At 54.6% G+C, this 23,882-nt stretch overlaps 1 protein-coding gene across 6 annotated transcripts in view; it reads right to left on the bottom strand.

The window, feature by feature from the left end:
- Window positions 1-21,933, bottom strand: part of MRAS (muscle RAS oncogene homolog) — a 58,561-nt gene extending 36,628 nt beyond the window's left edge. The window contains exons 1-2 of one of the 6 annotated variants that reach the window (XM_023621006.2): window positions 21,217-21,324; window positions 20,986-21,077 (exon numbers count right to left, since the gene is read on the bottom strand). The gene's annotated coding sequence lies outside the window, so the exon portion shown is untranslated. Of the gene's footprint in view, window positions 1-1,067; window positions 1,656-20,673; window positions 20,910-20,985; window positions 21,078-21,216; window positions 21,413-21,736 lie in introns of those variants that run through there. The other 5 variants (XM_070239102.1, XM_023621005.2, XM_070239103.1 and 2 more) reach the window with 5 other exon arrangements.
- Window positions 21,934-23,882: the final 1,949 nt, after the last annotated feature.

Genomic DNA, 23,882 nt, shown 5'->3' with positions numbered 1-23,882 from the left:
TGGCAGTGACACGAATAAAAAATACTAAGTGGGTGGGAAGGTACTGGGAAAGAAAATTGTTTCTCTTGATTTTCTTCTGAAAATAAAACAAGATAAGAAATATGATAGAGGACGTGAACTGAATCTTTGAGCCGGTGCTCAGACCACCCACAGCAGGATCACCTGCGGACTTGCTAAAACTTGCCAAGCAAGGCAGCTGGCAGGAAACAGTCTGACGAGGGCCCCTTCCTCTCACAGTGCCCTGCACTCAGCGCTTGAGGCCCCAAGAGCCCATGGGGAGCCAGCTCGGGGTTCCCTCCCAACTCAAGACTCAATGGAATGGGGTTAGAATGCAAAACTTCTAACCCTGTGTTAACACAAAAATTGGACTGGGCCTCTGGTGGTGAAAAACCCTTTAGTGCCGCCCATAGCTGACTGGTCAAGTCTGGGCTCCTTCACTGGACACTCAGGGCAGTCACAGGATGCCATGGCTGACCTCCCCAGCGGTACCCGTGCTGCAGCCTCTCACACTCTCCTCTCTCACCTGACCAGCTTTGCGTTCTCCCGGTGTGCCTTGTGGTCACACTGAGTCCTCTGCACACCCCGGGGGCCCTGGGAGAGCATGCACCTCTCCACAGGTCAGGCCCTGGTCCAGGAATCACATCCCTGGGAGGCATCACCTGCTACCCCGTGCCCCACACTTCCTGGTGCCAAGGCCAGCATCACGCTTGAAATCTTCTACACTTACTGTGCACAAAAAGGCAGGGACTGCACCCTGTCCCTCTCTGTATCACCAAAGCCTGGCGCAGCATCAGCCAGGAGCAGACACACTTGAAGGAACCAGAGGCTCAATACGAGCTTTTCTGACCAACCGTCAAACAACCTATAGCCACAGCGCCAGCCCTCCCCATGCCGAGGGCTAAGGGACAACTCTCCCAGCCAGGGTTTGGGAGTTCTCCCTCACTCCACTAAGTCAGGCCAATCACACAGATAAGACCCTTCTGGAAGCAAGTGTGAGCCTAGGAAAAAAAGATATTGCAAAGGCAGGACAAAGTCCAGAACACCCCCGAATTCATAAAGGCTCTCACCAGATCTTCTCCTCATGGGCATGTTTTTCCAGTCTTCAACCTCCCCCAGAATAATCCTTGACTAAATGATGTCTTTGTAAATGGGAAGGGCAGTCAAAATGCCAAGGGGCGTGCACCACACTCCTACAAAATAGGCTTCTTCACCATTTGGGGGTCATGGACGGCCCCTTGGAGGTGGGAGGGTGGGATAAGGTGGACTTAAGTTTTCTTTAAAGTCTCCCCACCAATTTTCTGGGCCGGACACTCTCCTACAGACGAACTGAGTGACCCTGGGCAAGGGACGGGTCACAGCCTCAGTTTCTAATTCGTAAGCCGGGGCTGGTTAGAGAATCAGCCTTTGCAGGACTGCTCTAAGCATGAAAATAAAACGAACGAAAACTGCCCAGTTTAGAGAAGGCGCTCAAATGTTTGTTCTCTCGCCTTGTTTACTTTGTTCCCAGAAGAGGCAGGCAGACGGACACACGCACCCTCCCAGCCTCCTCCCCTCCCCCACTGGAAGCCCGCCGCCACCTCAGCCCCAGCGCAGACCGATTAAACGGGCCTGTGCGGAACGTCACCCCCACTTAGAACGTTGTTTCCACGGGAAATGGCTCTGAGGTTCCCCACAGCTCCTCCACTCAGAAACCAACTTTTGGAACCGGAGCCGCAGGCCGCGAGGCGGTGGAGGCTGGTTCCCATGGCAACCACCGCTCCCAGAGCCCCTCCCAGTCCACAGGCAACCCAAACCCTCGCTCATGCTGCAAACTTCTTCCCAAAAGGAAGATCGCTGCCTCAACAATTTTACTAACGTGTAAACGAAAACTTTAGGCATCTTTAAGCTGAGGAGTAAGCTGTTTTGGCTGCCTTTGCTCCTTTTCTCGCCCCACAGTTAGCACTATCTTGCCTTTGAGGTTTGAAGTTGTTTCCTGAATGACAGATTCGCTTCCCCAGGCAGCTCCACGAGGACAAGAGCCACGTCTCCTCCCTCCCTTGCCTCTCACAGGGCCAGACAGGGGCCAACACATGGGAGGCTCAGGTTTATTCACTGACTGACTACTGGATGCTGCTCCAGTGCAGGCTTCCACTCACCCAGCCCTCCCTGGGGCCGATAAGCAGGGTTGATGCCTGCCCTTCTGACAGGGCAGGCTCATGCCTGGAGGTGGGGAGGCTGGGTGGACCGATGTCCCCAGAATAACCTTTTCACCCAGCAATTTTCAAAGTATGCTTGGGGTGGGGGTGGGGGTGTCTGAGACCTCTTGGGAACAGTCTTGTGCAAAGACCCCCTTGGATCTGGGGTGGGGGGACATTTGAGGGTGGGGTCAATAATAGCCTTCGACTGCAGCCAGGCAGCTCCAGCTCCTCTCAGTCTCTGGTATGGACTCCCTGTGTGACTGGAGCACGTTTCTTAACTTCCAGGAGCCTCAGTGAGAGCAAACTGAAGGCCCACCCAGCAAGGGCACATCTGCACTGATACGGGCCCCTGGTCTCCCCCCATCCTGGTAGACCCCACGGATCTGGACACCCGACTGCCCCATCCAGGTCCTAACAACCCCTGCGCTGCATAGGGCTGCTGTGGGACCCAATCCAGTAACAGAGAGAAATGCCCAGGATGGCAGAGGGCCCCAGCAGCCCCCTAAGAGGCATATCTGCCCCCTTCTCCCAAGGTCCCAAGTTTCTAGGGACTCTACAGACAGAGCTTGTTTCCCAAAAGAAGAGCCCCAAACACTGCCCATTTTTCTAAGTAGGCATAAGTAAAAGAAATGGCTTTGGCCGCAGACACTGTCAAGGGGTCCATGTGCTCCCTGGCCTCTGCATCCACCCCATTCCCTCAGGCAACACCACTTCCAAAGCAGTGTCATGTGGTCCTGGCCAGAACAAATGGTCCCCAGGAGACACTACATGGCAGTAACAAGCCCACCATTTAGTGCGCATCTGCAGTGGATCAGTCAGATGCCACAGGTCATGCTTGGAACCACCAGCCCACACTGCCTTGAATCCTTTTGGCAATTAGTTTTGCAGCATCACAGGGATTTTCTTTGACTGTCACTGTGATTCACTAACCCACAGGGCACTCTTCATCCTTGTGGCTGCTGTCCTAGGCCTGATTATAGGACCACGGATTCTTGGAGCTGGGGCAGTGGCCAACCCAGAGCCTCTCCCAAAGATGCTGCCAACTTTACTGAAGGTTTAGTTTTCACTGCTTCTTGCTTCTCTATGTCCATACTAATTATTTAAAGATTCCCCCAACCCCATCAGTTGAACTTCAAGCTGTCTGGTAAATAAGGCTGGAAGAGGGGGACACATTCACTATTAATGGAGCTCTTGGGAAAGTGAATGGACTTTCATTCACACTGAGCTGAGTCACCCCTGGGAAGCTAACTTCATCTCTGTGATGTCTGGGTGTGCCCAGCTCAGGGGGATGAGGATACATTGGGGGGAGTGACCCAGCCCATGTGGAGGAAATGGCTCCGCATTCCAGGAGCTGCCCTTCCCTTCTGCACAATTCCCAGAAATGGGCAGCTTCCCCAGGGCTGCTGATTTGCAGGCTGTGCATAAATGGTGCATAGCCCCGCCAGGGGTCTCGGCACTTGGCATCCCTTAAGGCTTCACTCTCCCCTCCCCAAGACTTTGCTCCCGCCATCTGCCTCACATCTTTGCTAATCCAAGCCCCAAATTGTCACTGCAACACTCCCTCCCTCCAGGAAGAAACCAGTGCTCAGCTCACTCCATTATTAAGACTTAACCACCCACCCAACCATGTTATGCTATGCTGTAAAGGACCTTAAACATCATCAGGTCTAGAGGGTGAATATGGGGCATGGGCGCTGCCCCTTCCACTCCCGGAGCCATGGCAGACATCATATCATGGTCCTCTTCCCTGCCTTTTCAATGCAGCACCTTGGCAGTCAGAGCCAAGTGACTGGTCCAGAGCGAAAGCTTGTTTGCCACCCTAGCTGTAACCCACTACTCTTCTGGTCCCCTCCAAAACATCCCACCTACTAGCCATGCTGTTCCATCGGAGGGCTCAGGACCTTTGGGGGAACCTGCCTGGTTATCTCTGGAGAACTCTATTTCCCAAGTCTTTGGTTAATACACCAGCCCCTGCTTTTCTACCCCATCAAATCCAAACTCCTCTGCCAGGATCACACCTGGACTGCTGGCAGCAGGGCAGAAATGATCAGACAGGAGTCCAGAGATCCAGGCAAAGCCCAACGCTTGCAGTAAGCCAAGTGAGGGACGCAGTGCCCTTGGCCTTGCTCACGACCCCCCAGTGCCACGTGCTTCCTTATATCACAACTGTTAACACTTGGGTCTTACCCACTGGTGTGGGAGCGCCTCCTGACAGGGCCTGGAGCTTAGCCATCTATGACCCAGCACTGTGAGTCCCAGAGCGGCTGTGCAGAAACCACCTGCTGTAATAATTACAACAGTGATCACGTTCAAAACAATAGGGGCACTTAATCAACCTAAGTGATGCGTCTGATGCTACTGGAAGATTTTACCAAATTAACTCATTGGATTCTCACAACAACCCTATGAGGTATGACTTTGATTATCCTCATTTTACAGTTGAAGAAACTGAGACACAAAGAAGTAAAATAACTTTCCTAAGGTCACCCAGCTAGAAAGCAGCAGTGCCAGAACCTGAAACCATGCAGTGTGGCTCCAGAGCCCGCAGCCAGCCCGTCATACGAGGCATCCTCTCGTGGCTGGCAGAGTGGTGAGTGGGTGCAGAGTCAGGCCAGGCCAGAGGCAGCAGATCCAGGAGAGCTGGGTAGAGGTCAGCAGTGAGCCAGGGAGTGGTGTTAGGGAGGGCTCCAGGGCCAGATGGCTGCTCCTGTGGGAGGGGCAGCTGAGCAGGTCAGGGCCCTAGAGGCACCCAGGGCAAATACTGGTCACTGGGAACAGACACGCCCCCATCCCGACTGGGACAGTCTGCCAAACAGGACACAGGTGTGGTATTGCCAGGTACTCCTGGCCTGAGGGCCAGGGAGGAAGCTGGGGGATCAGGCAGCTACCCAGCATCATGGGAGCACCAGGTGGCTTTGAGACTCTCATTTTCCAGCACCTCTGTGTGGTACCCTCTCCACTGTGCCGGTCCCTGCCCCAGCCCCAGCCTGTGTCCTTGTGTTCCTACACACCAGCTGCTTCCTGCCTATCTTGGGGCTGGCCCCTCACCGGGAACCGCTCACCAAGGAGCTTGAGCTACGGACTCAGCCTGCAACCTTAGGCAACTTACCTACCTCTGTCCCTTGTTTTCTCTTCTATAAAAGTGGCAGCATTGGCCTCATGGTGGTTGTGACAGACTACATTTATTTTCTTGGCCCAGTGCCTGGCCCATAGTGAGTACTTGACCAACATCAAGTTGTTACCATCATCAGCATCCTTCCAAGTCCCTCCCACATCTCTCCTCCTGCAGGAAGCCCTCCTGCCTTTCCAGACTCCTTCCTGAGCTCATGTCCTGCAAACTGGTCCCACAGGTAACAGGTCAACAGAACTCAGCCCCTCACCACTCCCGCCTTGCTGTGCTCTCACCTGATCTACATGCTGGCCTCAGCTCCCCATTCTGCCCTGGAGGGCAACATCCACACCTCAGCCTGCCACTGTCATTCTTAGAGCAATGCTGTGGAGACCAGCAAGCCCCGAAATGCTTGCTGACCCAATGAAGGATGAGGTTTAAGCCCCTCAAAGACATTTCCCCAAATGTTTAGGAGATGCTTGTTCACTGAATAGACTGCAGAAGATTCCAAACTGCTGAGGACTCAGCAGTGAATACGGTTTCCCCTCTGGGCTTTAATCCAGAAGTGCTCTCCATCATAAAACCTAGCCCCTCTCTTGGTACCTACTGGTTTGGTAGATATGTCCTTGGAAAGAAAAGCCTAACAGGACACACAACATGAGAAAGGGCCCAGTTTTACCTGAGCCAAGGGGAGAATGATCCAGAAGGGGTAAAATGGACAAGCCACCAGTGTTGACCATCCTTCCCCCAATACACACATACACTCAGACTCCAGGACACTCGCACATCCAGTAAATGCTCTCAGAACCTACGGTGTGCCTGGTCCTGGAAGCTGGGGATAACTGAGATGAAGGAGCCTCAGCCCCTGGCCTTGGGGCTCACAGTGTGGGTGCGTGGGAGGGGCAGACAGAGGGTTATAGTGTACAAGGCCAAGTGGGAGTGCAGGAGGAGTGGGGGCATCTCACCCAGCCTGGGGACACTGCGGGAGGATTCCTGGTAGAGGCAATGCCAAAAGGGAGCCTTGGAGGCCAAGCAGGTACTAGCTAAGGTGAACAGTAGAGACAAGTGTATCCTAGGTCAGGACCAGAAGCTGCAAAGGTATAAAGCATGGAGGTGCGAAAAACCAAGGAGGCACCAGCTGCTGCTGGCACTGTGATGTGGCTGGAGCACAGAATGTGTGACCTGTGCAGTGGGGGAAGGGGTGGGGGTGGTAAGCGCGTGGGGAGGAGGCTGCTGTCAGCTCCCTGACAACCAGGCATCTTTATCTTTGCATCCCTAGCACTAAGCACGGAGCCTGGCCCGCAGTGGCTGCTTAACAGCACTCAGGGACGAAGGAACAAGCGCCTGGCTGCAGGTGAGGCAGGCGAGAGCCCAGGGGCCCTGCAGGCCCTGGAAGCCCCCGGAGCACCATGCAGGCTCGCTGGACGGCTGCCCCACCCAACAGGCCCACCACTCTCTCTGGTGAGCACACTGAGGTAAACCAGCCAGAAAAGCCCAGTGGGATCGGACAACTCGCACTAAGTACTCCGGAAGCTCAGAGAAGGGGGAAAGGGCTGCAGGGTCAGGTGGGAGCAGAAAGGTCACGCAGGCAGGGCTGGCACGGCCACAAAGGCCTGAAGGCAGGACCATGTGCGGTGGCATTTAGTTTCCCCACTTTACCAGCGGGAGATAGAGTCAGAGACGTTGAAGCATTTGACAAGGACACAGCTTGGGAAAGGGAGAAGCTGGAATCTGACAACTGAAACTCTGTCCCACTCAACACCCGGCGTCCAGGGGCCTGGTGGGTCTGAGGCCCTCAGAACCCAGGGGTTAAACAGGGCCCTGTGTCTCGGGGGCCACACCACCCTTCAGAACAACGTGCCCCTTGGCCACCTGGCCCTCACCGCCTCAGAGGACTGGGTCGCCATGTCCCACTACCACAGAGAGGGTGGGAGTGAACGCAATCCCCTCCCCAAGCCAGGTCGCCAGGCCCCCACCACAGGGAGGGTGGGAGTGGACCCGGGGTGAGGGGCAGCGTCCTGCCTCCTGGCCTCCTTCAGTGGCAGCTAGGGGCAAAGGAGGAAGTGGCTTTATGTTTAAGTTCTTATTCTCAGTCCTGGGGGCCTATTAATATTTCCCTAGTGCTGGGGCAGTCTCACCGCAGCCGTGGAGGAGAACTTCTCTGCCTCCGACAGGGATCTGCACAGCCCCCGGGAAAGTCAGGCGGGCGTCACCCCACCGGGAAGGGTCAGCTTCTGGACACTAGGGTTCCCCAAACTGAGGGCCTTCAGACTCCCCAGAGCTTGGCAGGCCCCATCCTATCCCTCTCCCCATTCCGATTCAGCTATCCCCTCAGCCCTTACCCAGGGGAGGGGCTCCTGTGAGCCCCTCACCTCCTCACAGCTCCTCCTCGGGCTGCTCAGACTCACCCTTCACAAACCAGACTCAGCCAGCGCCACTCCCCAATCCCCCAGCCCCCCACCACTCCCCACACCACCCCTACTCCCAGCCTTCCCACTCCCCAACCTCCCCACTCGCCCATCACCACTCCTCAACCCCCTCCCTCCAGACCCCTTTTCCCACTTTTCTGTCCTGGCCTTCTCTCCCTCTTCCTCTCCCAACAGCTCAAACATCCCTTTAGCTCAAATCCGAGGCCAAGGCCTGCTTGCACATCACCTCGGTGGCTTGGCCTGCCCTCTGCCTGGGCCCCTCCACAGGCACTGCCCTGCCACCGCTCCAGCCTTACGGCCCCACAACCAACCCCTGGGATACTGCTCCTCCAGGAAAACCGCCCACAGGTACCTGAAGCTCTCCCCGCTGACCACGGCACTCCAGGCCCTCCTGGAGCTGCCCCCAGCACCCTGGCGCCCTCAGGCAGCCTCTGCTCCTGCTGATTCGGTGCCTTGAGGACAGGAGGGCACCGGATTCCTCCCGGCTGGAGCCCCCCGCAGGGTACCGCAGAGTCTGCCAACGAATGTTCTCTGCCTGCACTGCCTTTTCACCTTTCCTCCGCCTGTGAAAACAGTACCCCTCCAGAAGGAACAGCCTCCTGAAGTGACCCCTCCCCAGGCCTCCTTCCACGCAGCCACCATGATTGCACTGACACGTGCTGGCCAGGTGGCAGGTGGCAGCCAGAGTGCTTTGCAGCCATTATTCCACTGACTCCTCACAGCCACCTCACCGAGAAGGCATTGTTTAGCCGCTGCCAGTGATGAGGAACCCTGAGGTCACGGAGGCTCTGTGGCTTGTCCAAGGCCACATATCTCCATCCGCGAGTGCGACCACAAAGCTCCCAGCTCAGCCACATGGCCATTCTGCCTCTTCTCCCTTCAGATCTAGGACCTGGGAGTCACGTTCCGGTCACATTCCCCCTGCTAGGGTGGGGCAGGGGGCTGAGGGCTGGACCTCGTCTCTTTATCTCAGGGTCCCCCTGGCGCCCTGGCTTTCTGCACAGAGACGCTCCTGGTGTCTGCTGTCCACATTTCCAAAGCATAGGCTTGACACTGGGAGCAGACCCAGATTTTGGCTCGGACGGAGTGGAGGGCAGAGGTGGTGTAGGTGCCATGCCCATAGGCCACATGGGTCCCAGAGGAGTGGGGTGGTGGCCCTCATAAGGGAGACACCATGTGAGGAGTCCCAGTGGACACCAGCCCCGGAGAGCGGTCAAGAAGGAGGGGGTCCTTCCCTGCCACCCCTACTCCCCAAACACCGAGCTGCCTGCAGCTCCCAGTGCCCAGCTCCCTGGCTGCACCTGCCTCCTATGCTGGGGAGGCCATACCCTGCCCCTGAGCCTTCTGACGGCAGCAAGGCAAATCCCCTCATGCTGTCTTTCTCCCGAGTGGGGGGTGGGGAGCTAAACAGAGCACAACTTCACAGCTGTCCCTCAGGGCTGTCCCAGCCCAGAGCTGCCCATCCATGGCCTCACACCAGCGCAGGAGGTAAGCGGCCCAGGAGAAGGGCAGGGGCGGTGAAGACAGCAAAAGGAAGGCCTGAGCCCGGGGCAGGCATCCCTCTGCGCCAGCAGCCCCTGCCTATGAGATGGACACTTCCTGCCAGGGCTGACAATGGCCAAACCCCAGCCCTCCAAGTCCTGGCTGACCCATCTCAACTGCTTCATCCTGTAGTTCAGGAAGAGGGACTCGGGAAACAAATAGACATCCCAAACTCGTGTGTTGGCAGAGACTAGGTTGATAAATGAGAGAAGGGGGCAGGCACAGGCAATAAGGAGCAGTGGGGCCTGTGGTAAATAGGAGACAACTCTTACTCTGACTGTGGCAACATGAGCATCTCTGCAACAGGCTGGCCAGACAGTCTACACCGTTAAAGAGTAGCCAGAGATCTGAATTTTTATGTGAAACTGACTTTTTAAATGTTGGCTACCAATGAAAAAGTTTTACACATTATATAAGCCAAACAAGTGACCCCTGGGTGGCCCCAGCCCACAAGGGCACCTGCTGCCACCCTGGCACGCCTCACACATCAAGTGGTACGGCCACTGCAAGGCAGATGACTCCAGGCGCTGCCCCGGCCTGGCCTGGCTTTGGCTGCACGGAGGTGTGAGATCACAGCGGGTGGCAGTGACACTGTGGAGGGCAGCAGCCAGTGTCACTCACCTGGGGACTCTCCAGTCTTTGGGGGGAGGGCACGCAGCCCACCCCAGGAGTGGGCTGATCCCAGGGAGGACGAGGGCAGAAAGGCACATTCAAAAACGACTGTTGCTTTGATTTGTTTCCATCATTTATATTCAAAACGTTAAACACCATTAATGAAAAATGTGAAATATTTTATGTTTGACCAAAAATGCGAAGAAACAGGGTCTAAGCTGTTCTTTAAGGTGGTGAGAGGCACTCCAGTCTCTGTTTTAAAAGAGTAGCCAGGCTGTAGAGAGTCAGGCTGGAGCAAAATCTGAGGGAAACTTCCTGAAAACGAGGCGGGCATGGAGATGAGCGGCGGGGGAGGTGGGGGATTTTCCTGGGCAGAGGCTGTGAAGCAGGACAAGGGAGGGAGGAGGGTCGGGCTGCTGGCCCAGAGGGTGGGACCAGAGCTGGAGGGTCGGTGGGATGATGTCTCGGGGACCCTTCCAAACTCCGGAGCTCAAGCCCACTCAACTGGAAAGAAAAGCAGGAGGCCGCTTTCCCCAGCTCCCCCAGGCTCTAGAGAGCTGCTGCCTTTTCCCTGCTCTCCTAACCGGCCTGGCCAGGCGGGACAGCTAGTCCTGGCCGGCAGAGAGGGGCGGCAGGCAGAGCTGGCAGACCTGCTCCATTCCCAAGGGGCAGGACCTGTCCAGAAGCCACTGTTGGCCAGGGGTCCAGCCTCCCACCTCTCCTTTTCCTAGATACAGCACTTTCATAAAAAGTCATGAAACAAAGCTTTTGCCCCTCTGCTAGGCGTGTGACCTCTGGCACATTGCTCAACTCACTTTGTGCCTCCGTTTCCTCACCTGTTAATAACAGATCCACCTCCCAGCGTTGTTTTGAGGACAGAATGAGTGAATATACGCAAGTGTTTACAACAGGGCCCGGCACAGAAAGGGCTGCTGTTATTATTGCTATTATCAGCAGCAGCAGCACGTTGTAGGAACACGCGCCAATGCCCACTCCCCTAAACTGGGCAGCAGGGGCCACAGAGCTATGTTTTCCAGGGTGCCCCAAAGCCCTCATGGCAGGGGGAGTGTGGGGGGTGGGTGCTCGCTCTGCATCCCCTCCTTCAGCCTGAGAAGCTCTCAGCACAGCCTGCTCATAGGGAGACCCCGCCACTCAGCTGCACTGAAGTGTTACTGCTCCTGTGGCTTGGCCATGCCAGCGTTCAACAAGGAAGCCAGTTTTATTTCTGATGGCTGGAGGAATGATCATAACCCGCAACGCGCCCTGGCTTGTTTCAGGGGAGCAGAGAAAGGGGGCAGCTGCAGTGCTACAGCCCACCCCATAGTCCGTCTGATGTGGACACTCCCCACCGGGCACAGTGGGAGGCAGAGCAGAAGTTAGCAGCAAGGAAATGAATCTGACGGGCCCAGTTCTGAATCCCAGTTGTGTCACTTACTAGCTGTGTGACCTTGGAAAAATTATAAACCTCTTGGTGCAAAACTACTGTTGGTGAACGGTAGCGGTGGATCCCAGCCAGAAGAGGAATCAGTCCGAGTCCTGCGGCCACGGTTGATAGTTATCATGCCTGCTTATTATGAAGTCCTGACCACATGCTAAGTAAGCACTTTACATACATTTCCCTGACCATCCCCGCTGGCCCTCAGACTAGGTGAGATTGCTGTCAGGCCCTTCCGAAGTGCCCTGCTGTCTGTCTGGCCAGCACTTGGCATGCTGGGGGTCAACTGCTTAATGGTTTATGACGTACTGTGTCTCCCCTACTGGACTGTCAGCGCCAGGAGGGCAGGCCCGCCTTGTTTTATCTTCTACTATATCTCCAGTGCCCAGCACATGCCCGACACAAAGACGGCACTGGATCCATGGATCTACGTCAGCGCCAATCCTCACAGCTATGCTGCAAGAGGTTCTAACAGGAGGGAAAACCAATGAACACTTGGGTTTGCTCGGGTCCTTGGGAAAGAAGGCCTAACTCAAGAATTCCAACTGTCTAGTACCAAGGACAGTGATAATCCATCCTTCTGCTGGGTCTTACTGCAGGTAGAGGTGCTGGCCTTGCGGGTCGTAACTGGCTCAGACGAGCTCCCTACTGGCTCTTTTCAGGCATCAAAAGACAGGCCCACAGCCTCGTGGAGGATACATGTCATTACTGCTCTGCAATCAAAAGTAATGGAAACATGGAGTTCTCAGACGTCCTGGGGGAAAGGGTCCAGGAAAACTGGTCCCTGGAAAATGGCAGTAAACTAGACTTGAGGAGACAAACAGCCCGGGAGAAATTCTCTGGGGGTATGAGCAGGCAGGGCGAGGACGTCTGGTCCTCAGTTTTTACTTCTGCCCTGTTCTGAGCGATGGGTAACCCCCTTTCTTTAAGCCCTTGGTGAAGGCCTGTTATAACAACAGGCATGGCTTAGCGGGGCTTAGGGAAGGAGAAAGCCAAGTGCAGAGTGTGGCAGCTGACCTGGGAGGCCGGACGGCCAGCGAGCATGGTCCCCACCCCGAAATCCTCAGAAATACTGCAGATATGGAGGGTTTTCATCGACACTTGGGTAATTTTTAAAGAAAAATAAATGATACAGGTGGAAAACTTCTACAAGGAGAGAATCCTTTGGGAAGAAAGAAGAAATATTGGGGAGAGCCCCCCATTTCCACATATGTGGGATGAGGGCCTGACCCAGTAAAACTGGACTAGAGAAGAAAGGGACATGGGCCTGGCTGGGACAGCTGCGTTACAGCAGCCTTGTTCCCTGTGAGGGACACAGCAAAAGAGGCTCAGTGGTGGGGACTCGCCCAAGGTCACAGAGACAGCAGGTGGTGGGGCAGAACTTGGATCGGGGGGCTTGTGGGCCTACAGCCCGCGCCCCTGCCCTCTCCTGCAGGTCTTCTGATGAAGGAAAGGAGGACTGACATCCCCAAGGTCCTTCTGGCTGCCCACTCTGCAGCCCTGCTGGTGGCCCAGACCCCTGCCAGAGACCCTGCCGGTGGGGCCTCTCCTTCCACACGGAGAGGCTCTCCCAGCCCTCCGCCCGTCTCGCCCATTCACACACAGCGACCCTACAGAGAAAGAGGCCTGTCAAAGGCTGAGCTAGAAGGGTTATTTTGTTGAAGTGCCAAATGACCTGTTCCTGCTCCCCCTTTCCATCCCTCCAGCCACCCCAGTTTAAGTCCAGAAGTAAAACAAAGGCTTTGTTTCTTTATTTTGATTTCCTCTGTAAAATCTCAAACATGCAGGAAACACCCGCCCAGCCTCAGATAAGTAGACTCAGGCCGCTGTCCACTGTGGGCGGGTGGGGTCGGGGCAGCGAGCGGGGGCGGGTGGGAGGGTTCTGAAGCCAGCTGACCTTAGCTCCCCGGGAGTGCCAACAGGGCACCTGGGCCCCGGGCTCCTTAGCACGAAAAGAAGGGCTTGGGTGTGAGGAACACCAGGCCTTCCCAGCTCTGCCGCCCCAGGAGCCTCAACCTGAGGAACGTGGGGTAGAAGGATGGCTGAGAAGATAGATCTCATACAAGCTATTTTTTAATATATGCCTTCAAGGCTTCGGGACAGTGGCTCCACCCTTTTCCATCATCTCCGGTTACAATAAAGCAGGCATTGAAAGAAGAACATGATAGAGGCTATTCTGGGCTGTTGAGACAACTTGTGAGAGAACGGTACTTGCCAAGAAAGATGGGTTTGCCTCTCTCTCCTCCTCGGGACCTCCAGTTCCAGTGGAATCAAAATACAAAGGGGTGAATTTGTGGGTTATCTAAAAGGGGGACTTTTCAAGAAGGTATACTGAAATTCTAAAGGATAAAAAGGAAAAAAAACCCCCTAAACTTAATTAAAATTAATTTTGCTTTTGAAATGAATATATAATGCTTTGGGGAGGCAAGAATCTGTCCCTAGACTGCCCCAAAATGGTTGGCACCTATGGAGTGGGTGGGCCTCCCCAGCTCCACCACGCCTTCAGCAACCTCCACACACCTACAAGTACTTCTACTTTTAATGTGGGTGCTTGATATAACTAGGGGCAGCCTAACACACGGTTGTGTATAGCAGATTCTTTTTAAACCAGAACTTTTCTTTTAAAAGTGGGCCTGCAGCATCATTTCAAATAAAAAAATTTTTTTGACGGGAGAGCATTTTGGGGGAGGTACCCTATTCGTTTCCTTAACCAGTCTATCCCTCGGCCAGGGCTACACCACTTTCATCACCCCAGTTTGGTAGGGTATTTTAAGGGCTGGTAAGACCCGTCCCTTCTCCTCACTCATTCAACGGTCTATAAGCTAGGGGGGGAATCAAAGGCTCAACTTGGATTTTGAGACACTTCACTTTGGTCAACCATAGGATGCCATTTAGAGGCGGCAAAATTGGAGCTAGAGAAAGAGTTAGAAAGCTATTGCGGTCATCTAAGCGACAGATGCTAAGGCTGGAGCCAAAGCAGATACGGTTAGAAATAAGGGGAGAAGTTCAAGAAGAAATAACCAAAACCATCAGGATTCGGAAGAAAAAAAAATGTGGGCCTGGAAACATAACATATATGTATTTCTGTATAATCAAATAGGAATTGGTTTTATAATATGTTTAATTGCCTTCCCTGGTAAAGTCTTTGATCGCTTCTCTTGCGAGACAGACCCCTACAAAGCAGATCCTTCTGAGGTCTCTGGGCTCCAGCCGTTGCTGCCTTCTGCAGCATCTCCAGCAGAGTGAGGGAAAAGGACACAGGCAGTGTTGTTCTTTGTTGGCAACTCGGGGACAGAAAACATGTCAACTGCTTCTCATCACTTAGTAAGAGGATTTGGGGACTCCCTTGGGTCTCCACGTTCTATTATGAAACTAGTTCAAATCTTTGCCCCCCCCCAGTCGTGACTCCCTAAAAATGGGATCCGCCTGGGTGTGGGAGGCTTTTCCAGAAGCTCGGGAATCTTTTCTGCACAGCTTTAAAAAGCACTGCTTTGCTAACCGCTCTAACTCAAGCCCCAGCTCCACGCCCGCGGGATCACATCAGGCTCCCACTGGCTCGAGTCAGTCCGGGGGTGCGAAGGAGAAGGCTGCAAACAGGTGGGTGAGAAACCGTCTCTGTGGTCACAGGGAGCCCCAGCCTCTGCAGCTGAGACCTGCCTCTGCCTCCTGCTCAGCTCGGCAGGGAGGACGACCCAGGACCAGGCACCTGGGGCACTTTCTTTCTGGGAATGCTGAGCAAAGGGAAAGCTGGAGGGGCGAAGTGAGGGATCAGGAAGGTACCGCCTTGTACGTCAGTCTGCCTTCCTTTAAAGCAGCACTACACTTTAGAACATAAATCTATTTTATTAATGACTGTTCAGGATGAGCTGCTTAACAAATCACTGTCATCTAACTATAAAAAGAAAATCATGTTTTCTCTCTCTTTTTTCCAAATACATATATCTACCATTAAAATGACGGTTTGGTTTGGGCAGATGTGACTAAGCTGTGCTCTGCAGCCCGGCCTGAGCCCACAATGTCAGGGCAGGGGTTTTTGACGGCGGACAAACTTTCTGGAAAGCGTTAAATCCAAAAATGCCTACTCATTGGCAGCAAAAGGATCTGTCCCTGAGCTCGATGGAGGTCCAGGGGGTGTTTTCATTGAATTAGCAGGGACACGCACCTAAAAGAGCCAGGACATGGAAACTCAGGAGCAAGGCTCCAAAAGCTCCCACAGGCTGAGGACAGGCCAAACCACCAGGCCCAGTGACCAGGGACACGCAGAGAAGTCCTGCCCTTCCGAGCGCAGAGAAGACGGTCTCATCTGTTTATTTTGGGTAATGGGTACATGGTGTTTGTCATATTACCCTTTATATTTTTCAAAATGAAAAAATATACCAAGTGCGCAAATGATTTAGGGGTTCAGAGTTAACTATGACGTTAACGAGAGGCGGGGAAGACCAGGCCATGGTAGGCTCGCTCTCTGCCGCTCTTCACCCACTGATGCTTCTGCACCTCGTAACTTCTGCTGCCTCGTAATGTCTTCACACATCGGCTGCTCATCCCCTCTCAGGAGGCCCTTGCTCCACCACAGTGCTGATGATGTTTGGCCAGACCCCCGTGGGACATGCCCCATGTGCACCAGGAGAGACGGCACGTGTCATTTTCGCTCAGCCAGCTCTGGGAGCAGCGGAGTATAGCAGAAGGAACACGTGCTTCGGGACCAGACAGCCCTCGGGCAGACTCCTTCCAGGCTCTGCTCCTCTCAGGCTATGACTGAGGGCAGCCCAGTTGACCTCTCTGAGCCTCAGTGTCCACATCTGTCAAAGGCTAACAGCAAAACTGATGTAGGGTTAGAGATGGCAGATATAGGGTGTCTAGCCAGGCAGCCCACAAGTCTTCGTCGAAGGAAAGATGGAAGGATGGGAGGGAGGGAGGGAGGGAAGGGCAGGCTGACATACTGAGAGGCTGTCTTTAAACCATGCCACTCAAGGAGCAGGTGAAGAAAGCAGAGCTGCTCCTCGTGCTGGAGAAATGCACGAGGCCAAAGGTTCATGTGGGACAGAGCCAGCGGGACAGGCTAAAGGAAGAAAGGAAAGAACTTTGCAAGGATGAGAGAATCCTCGAATGGAGTGGACTGACTTGAGGGGCAGCAAGCTCCCTGTCTCTGAAGCGTCCAGCTGGAGACAAGGTCCCCACAGGCTGCTTGGAGGGGCTCCCCTGTTGAAAGTTTCCCAGCTGTGACTCAGGGCTCACTTGCCCATTTGGCTCATAGTGTCTATTACTGAACTATTACTGGCTTAATCTTTACCTTAGAATCATCATACTTTTTAACTCAAAATCTTTCTTTAGCCTTAATCTGAGCAAAATGTCCATCAAAGGACCGACCCAGTGGCCCAGTAATTAAGTTTGCACGCTCTGCTTGGGCAGCCCGGGATTTGCCAGTTAGGATCCCCAGTGTGGACTCATGTACTGCTTATCAAGCCGTGCTGTGGCAGGCATCCCACATATAAAGTAGAGGAAGATGGGCATGGATGTTAGCTCTGGGCCAACCTTCCTCAGCAAAAAAACCAAAAAACAAAAACAAAAAAAACCCCACTCATTAAAAAAACCCAGGTTTGTTGTGATGCCTGTACTTTTATAATACATACAAACAAGTATATAACTATTAAAATGAAAGATGCTGCATGTGTCCCACCTAAAACCATCTCCCTCACCACCAGGAGAAACACACTTTACTGGGTCTGAATCTAGACTAGAGGTGTCCCAGGCACTCCTTCTGGGTCTACATTCTGTTATCTTAAGGCTGCCTGAATATTGATAATGCTCTTAATTCTTATGACTCTTTCTGGTCTCCCAAGCACCTTCTCATCTGTGTATTGCATCTAATCCCCATGACAAGCCTGAGGGCGGGCAGAGATGGAGCCTGGGCCCCTGCAGCACGGGACCCACCCAAGGCCCCACAGACAGTCAGAGGACCAGATCCTGAGCTCAGAGCTCCCAGCGCTCCATCCCACCCTCCTTTATTCCACCATTACACGCTGCACCGCCAAACGCACGCCTGGTGCTCTCCAAAATCTCAACAGCAATACAACCCAAATGCAAACTGTGATGTTTTATCCATCTAGGTGGCCAGATGCCAGACTCTCTAGATGAAATATGCCCCTCTGAGACCCAGAATGTCACCTCAGCAACCTGTGATGACCCACATCGTCATTTGGCCATCTGGCCCTCAGCAGGCCCCACCTAGTAAAACAACAAGAATACTAAAGGACGATGATAGGGACATTAAAAAGCTAAATACAGGCCTGGCCCCGTGGCCAAGTGCTTAAAGTTCCATGCACTCTGCTTCAGTGGCCTGGGTTTGCAGGTTTGGATCCTGGGTGTGGACCTACTCCCCTCACCAGACATCCTGTGGAAGTGTCCCAAATACAAAAATATAGAGGACAACTGGCACAGATGTTAGCTCAGGGCTAAGCTTTCTTAAGCAAAAAAGAGGAGGATTGGCAGCAGATGTTAGTTCAGGGGCTAATCTTTCTCAGCAAAAAGAAAAAAAAGGCTAAATACACATTGCTACTTCATGACTCCTACAAGAGGGACGGCCACAGAAAGCTGCGTTGGATCATGCCAACCAGCTAAAAGGGCCTAGGGGCTCAACAGTGGAGGCCAGGCCAAAGAGGACGAGGGGGTGGAGACTCCGGGAATAGGCGGGACTAACCTCATCCCCTATCACACACAACAGGAACACTACCTAGAAGTGTTAGAAGACAGGAGACAGGCACCATGGAGTGCACGGCAGGCACCAAGGAGTGCAATGTGGCTGTCAGCTCGGTCTCAACACAGTGGGCTCTGCTGGCTGAAGTACCGCTCTCTTGGTAGGAGTTCCATAAGACAGATCTGCTGGCTAACTGCAACTCACAGGCTGAGAACTGACAATGGTCCCACCCTGTTTTCACCCTTGACACCCATCTCTACCACAACGGCACGCTGGCCTGGTGGGAGGGCAGCGCCAAGTAGGTCCTCGTAAACAAAAGTGAAGCAACGTGGCTCTGACCAGGGGATCTAATCTGGGATCCAGGTCTCATTTTCAGAGATCCATGAGCCCCCTGAACTGTATGCCCCACTTTGTACATCCAAGCAACTTTTCTCTGGGCTTCCCATTGGCATGTTAAAGAGGCTGTGACCCAAGAAGGTAAAAACCATTGCTCTGGACCCCAGACCCTCAGCCTTCTTGGCTGCCTGTCCCATGCAAGAACTTGCTGGAAGTGGCACTAATGTCCCATCCCCATGTACAGAGACTTCACAAGAGCTGAGAGCATCTTTGGGAGATCTAAGCTCTGCTTAATCCACTACTACTTGGGTTTTGTTATTTATAGCCAACAGCATCCCCAAGGATCCAGTACCATAGGGCCCAGTAGCATCATCCAAGACCACGAGGGTTGGCAAGGCCTCAGAGTCCACCCACAAAATTGCTCTCAAAGCTTGAGTTCTCTGCTCAGCCTTGAGACAATGGAGACCTGCCAGATGCCCCAGGGCACAGGGAGCTCACCCAGATCCTTCCTTTTTCCCACCCCCAGACAAAGGTAACTGTACCTTATAGCCAGCCGGATACCTGCCCCGGACCTGGCAGTTACAGAGCCGCGGGCATTCAACACACTCTCTGGACACTTGAGAACATTCTAGCTTTGCACAAGAATGTGCTCCCACTTAGTTCCCATGAGTATGGTTTATATGAAGGACACAGCACTCAGGAGCAAGTATGTTTTCTGTCGCTGGCAGGGAGGCACACTCCATTAGGGCATTTCATCGGCAGAACAATGACTGGAGCAGGCGTGAAATATAAAATGGAGGTCACATTTCCCTGAGAACTCACTTGATCCAGCAGGCTGATCAACATGGAATTCAGACTGAGGTTAGGACCGCCACCCCAGGAGCGAGTTCAGTTCATCAGCGCCTAGCAGTCCCCCTGGGTCCAGGTGAGCACTCAAGCTCAGGAAGCAAACCGTGGGATAAGGGACCTGTCACTTTATAAGCAGCTCAGACTAACTGAAAGCGTGAAATACCTGTGGTTAGAGCTAATAACAAAATAACAGTTATACTCGTCACAAAAACATCTTACACAGGTGAAAACATGAGTAGTGGAAAATGCAAGCTGCCATATGCAGGAGCAGAGCTGGCAACCCTGGAAGACTGTCGCTTGCCTCCCGAGGGTTCAGCAGAGGGCCTTGACGCCCCCTCTCCGTAAGGAAAAGTCCAGGACACGGAGAGGGGAGGCAGTTTCTACCAGAGAACCCATCTTACTCAACACCCTCCCCCCAAAGAGGATGGCAGCCCCTGCGGCCTTGAAAACCCCAAAGCCTCAAAGCTCGGTGCCTCCCGCCTGGCCCGAGAAAGGGCGAACGACACCACTAACCACAGACAGAGAAGCCAACTGACTGCTGAGAACAGACCCAAGGGTGAAAACCAGGGCCCAAAATGTTTTCAGCCCCAGTCAGCAGGGACACGCGATTTACAGGAAATTAGGAGCTTTACAAAATGCTGGCCAGCTCAAGTTTCTACCCCGGGAAGAGAAGCAGGACCAACTCTCAGAACTGTCCCAGAACATGCTTTGTTCACTGCAAAGCCCCTGACACGTGTCAGTTATTAATACCAACAGCTCACCATCCCACACTTCAACCAATCAGCCAATGTCGATGGAGCCAAAGCTTAACACTATCTGCCCCCGGAGCCTCCATCCGCGGGACAGCCAGACCCTCTCGGGAGGGGTCTGAGCAGCTGCATAGTCTAAAGTGTGGATTCTAGACGCGATCATGGGCAAGTTACTGAGTCTTTCTAGCCCCGATCTAGTTCGCCATTTGCATATAGGATAATAATAAAACCTTTCTGGAGGAGTCTTGTCAAATGATGAGCCAGCACGTCCACCCAGCCCCGGTCTCTGTGAGCCCTGCCGGCTGCTCTGATTACGGAGAGCTCCAGGGAGCTCTTAAGACAGATCTCATCCTCTCGCGGCCAGGAAGGGCACTCTTTGGAGCCCACAATTCCCAGCCTTGTCAGTCCCCATCTCTGGTCAGGTCCGGGAGGGAGGGTGAGTCCTGGAGGCGGAAGCACCATTCTAGCCCAAGGAGGCCCGTGGGGGGAGGGGGGCAACTCCAGAGCTCCGCGATCAGGGCCCCGATGAAGCAGCCCTTGTCCACCGCTCCAGCCTCGGCTTTGTCCCCGGCCAGCACAGACCTCCGTTTCAGCCAGAGTCTAACTGGGTGTCCAGTGCCCAGGCATCACCTCCTCTAGGAGGCCTTCCCTGACCTTCCACACTGTCTGCTCCCCCAACCACCGCGCTTCGCTGATCCCAGTCCCGACCACGCTGGGCTGTCGCTCAATTTGCGTCCCTACCTTCCGCGCCGAGTGGGAACTGGCACTGTGCCCCACACACGGGGGGCGCCCCAGCCAGGTCCGGTCAATGAATGAGCCGGGCCCTCGCTGCGACCAGAGCCCCAAGCCCCGGCGCAGTGCAGGGTTGTTTATGAAGCAGGCTGCTTTTCATTATTCTGATGACTCTGACAAGTCCCCCCGGCGGATCCCTGCCCTTGTTACGCCATTTTAAAAGGGGAGAAAGAGCCCCCGCCCCCACCCCCACCCCCAGCCCAGCCGCCCACCTCCCCGCGGGTTCTCGCCAGGGCAGACATGGAACCCAAGGGCGGTTACCAGGAAAGGGGCTCTCTGGGCGGTGGGCAGGCCCTCCCCACTGGGGTCTCGATCGTGGCCGATTTCTCGATAGCACACCGTTACGTGGGAGCCTGCGGTGGGGGCAAAAGGCCACTCACCGCCAGTCCAGAACGCACCCCCCACCCCCCGCCCGGAGGCGGCCACACCTCCGCCCCGGAACAAAGCACCCGCCCGGGCCCCCTCCCCTGCCCTGCCGCGCCGACCACTCACCGCGCGCTCCGGCCCCGCTCGGCTCTGGCCCTCAGGCCGCCTCCTCCATGCCCGCGCCGGCGAGGAGGCAGCGCCGCGCCCGCCCGGCCCCGCGGCAGCCGGACTGACGGCTCCCGGCCCGCGGGCCCGCCGGCCGCTCTCGCCCGTCCCCGCCCCGGCGCCTCCTTAAAGCGACCGCTCAGCCCGCGCGCGCCCCGAGCCCCGGCGCGCCGCGCATTCCTTATATTGCAACAGCGCCTGCTAAAAATAGAGCGCCGCCTGGGCGCGGGGGGAGCCGGGCCGGCGCCGCGACCCCGCCGCCCCCGCGTGCCGCCCGGCCACCCGGGCGCGCGGCCCGCCAAGTCCGGGCCACCCGCGCCGAGTCCCCCGGGCCGGGCCACGGAACTGGGCCCGCGCCGCTGCCTCCCCCGCGGCGCCGCGCACTTAGCCGGGTCCGACCCGTGGCGCCGCGGCGCCGGCGTTAAGGTGGACGCCGAATGGGAATTCGCCCGGGCCTCTTTAAGAGCCTCTGCGCTCCAACCTTTAAATCTCCGCTCGGCTGGGCCAACTTCTGAGCCGCCGGGCGCCTCCCTGGTCCTAGGCGATCCCGGGCCGCCGCCTTAACCGCGTTCCCTTCGCATCCCGCGACCTGTTTCTTCCTGGATCCTGCCCCCGGCGTCGCTTCCCCCAGGCCCTCTTGGTGCGCCTATCCTGGGCCCAAAGTTCGTTCAGATGGATACCACGGGGACAGGCGACACTCGCGCTCCATTTCATTGTTTCCTAACTCCTCTCCATCGGCGTCATTTTTTCCTTATTTTTTTTTTAAAAATTGAGATATAATTCACATACCATAGAATTCTACCTTTTAAAGTGTACAATTCAGTGGTTTTTAGTATGTTCACAAAGTCCTGCAACCATCACCATTATCTAATTCCAGAACATTTTCATATCCCCACTCCACCCCAAAAACCTACCCATTTGCAGTCCCTCCCCATTTCCCCCTCCCTTCAGCCCCTGGAAACCACTAATCTACTTTCTGTCTCTATGGATTTGCTTATTGCAGACATTTAGTATAAATGGACTCACAACAGGTGGTCTTCGTGACCAGCTTCTTTCACTCAGCACAACGTGTTCAAGGTTTACGCATGGTGCAGCGCGGAGCAGCCCCGCTTCCCTTTTCAAGACCGAATACTGTTCCACTGCATGTGTACACATTTTGTTTATCCATTCATCAGTCGGTGGACAGCTTCTTTGGACTTTTTGCCTATAATGAATCATGCTGCTATGAACATTTGTGTACAAGTCTTTGTATGAACATGCGTTTTCATTTCTCTTGGGTATATACCTAGGAGTAGAATTGTGGGTCATATCCTATGTTTAACATTTTGAGGAACTCCCAAACTGTTTGCCAAAGCAGCTGCACCATTTTACACTGCCACCGACACTGTATAAGAGTTCCAATGTCTCCACATCCTCACAGACACTTGTTCTTGTCTGTCTTTTTTGATGATAAGCATCCTAGTGGGGGTGAAGTGGTATCTCGTAATTTTGATTATCCGTGTCATTTTTGAGGACGTTCTTTTTCTGGGTGGACCTCAATGATGACTTGGAATCAGCTTTACAAGTCCAGGTAACCCATTCCCTTGTCATTTTGAGAGCTTCCCCCCTTACCCCAGGCCTAAGGGGACCTTTGCCCTGAGTCCTTCATGCCCTGCTGGGGCTGCCAATCCGATGCAGGTTTCAACTGGAAACCCAGGTGCCCAGGCAGCCGGTTGGTGAGAACCGTTGTGCCCCCTGCATCCCCACTCCCGCCTGCTGCTCTGAGGGCTCCGTGGACCCCAGGAGTCGCCGTGGCAGGGGGAATGCACTGGACACCCTCACCAGTCCCTCACCCTGGTAGGGAGTAAAAGAACTGGCTGAGGAGGGGCCTGGAGGGACGGATGTCCAGTTTGACTGGCTGGGTCTTGCCCTGGAACCCGCCTCTTCCTCCCCCTTCCATTTACCACAGGCCTTGGGGGAGGTGGGCAGGGGTCTGTGTGTCCGGGTTGTCTGTCAGCCCCTCTGTCAAGAGACGTCCTCTCCTGGGCCCTGACTGGCACAGTAGCCAGACTGTTGCCCCCAGTTGAGCTGAGTCAAAAATTAGTCTTTAGGCCACTTTCATACATAAATCTTTAATAATCTGTCTCCTGAGTAAATGGAACTTACTCAGCTGGTGGTGACACACAGGTACCTGTGATTCTTTCAGGGTGAGGTTACACCCTGCCGGTTGTGGCTGGGGTCTTACCATGGGGCGTGTGTCCCATTTCAGCTGCTTCCTCTGCTCTGAACTTTGAATGAAAGCATGGCTAGCTTGCTGGCAAGTGGGGCTTTAGAGAACAGGGTTACTCAGCAGAAAAGTGAGGCCTGGGGTTGCTAGTTCATTCATTCATTCCGTCAACACTGCCAGAGCACCTACTGAGTGCCAGGCACTACCTCTGAGCAAACTCAGAGTGCCAGCCGCCAGCCGAGGGGTATGTGGTGTGGAAGAGGGAGGCACCAGGGCTGTGGGAACCCAGAGGGGAGGGGGCGAGGGCCCAGGGCAGGCTTTCTGGGAGAGGTGATAATTGAGCCAGGGCTTAAAGGACAATAACGTTAGCTAGGCTGAGAAAGAGGGAGCAAACCTTACACACTGAGGGTATGATTGAATG

Source organism: Equus caballus, chromosome 16 (assembly GCF_041296265.1).
Source record: "Equus caballus isolate H_3958 breed thoroughbred chromosome 16, TB-T2T, whole genome shotgun sequence".
In the NCBI taxonomy this organism is placed as follows: Eukaryota; Metazoa; Chordata; class Mammalia; order Perissodactyla; family Equidae; genus Equus; species Equus caballus.
Note: the sequence above shows the minus strand (reverse complement) of the source record. Positions and strands in the feature narration are given on the sequence as shown.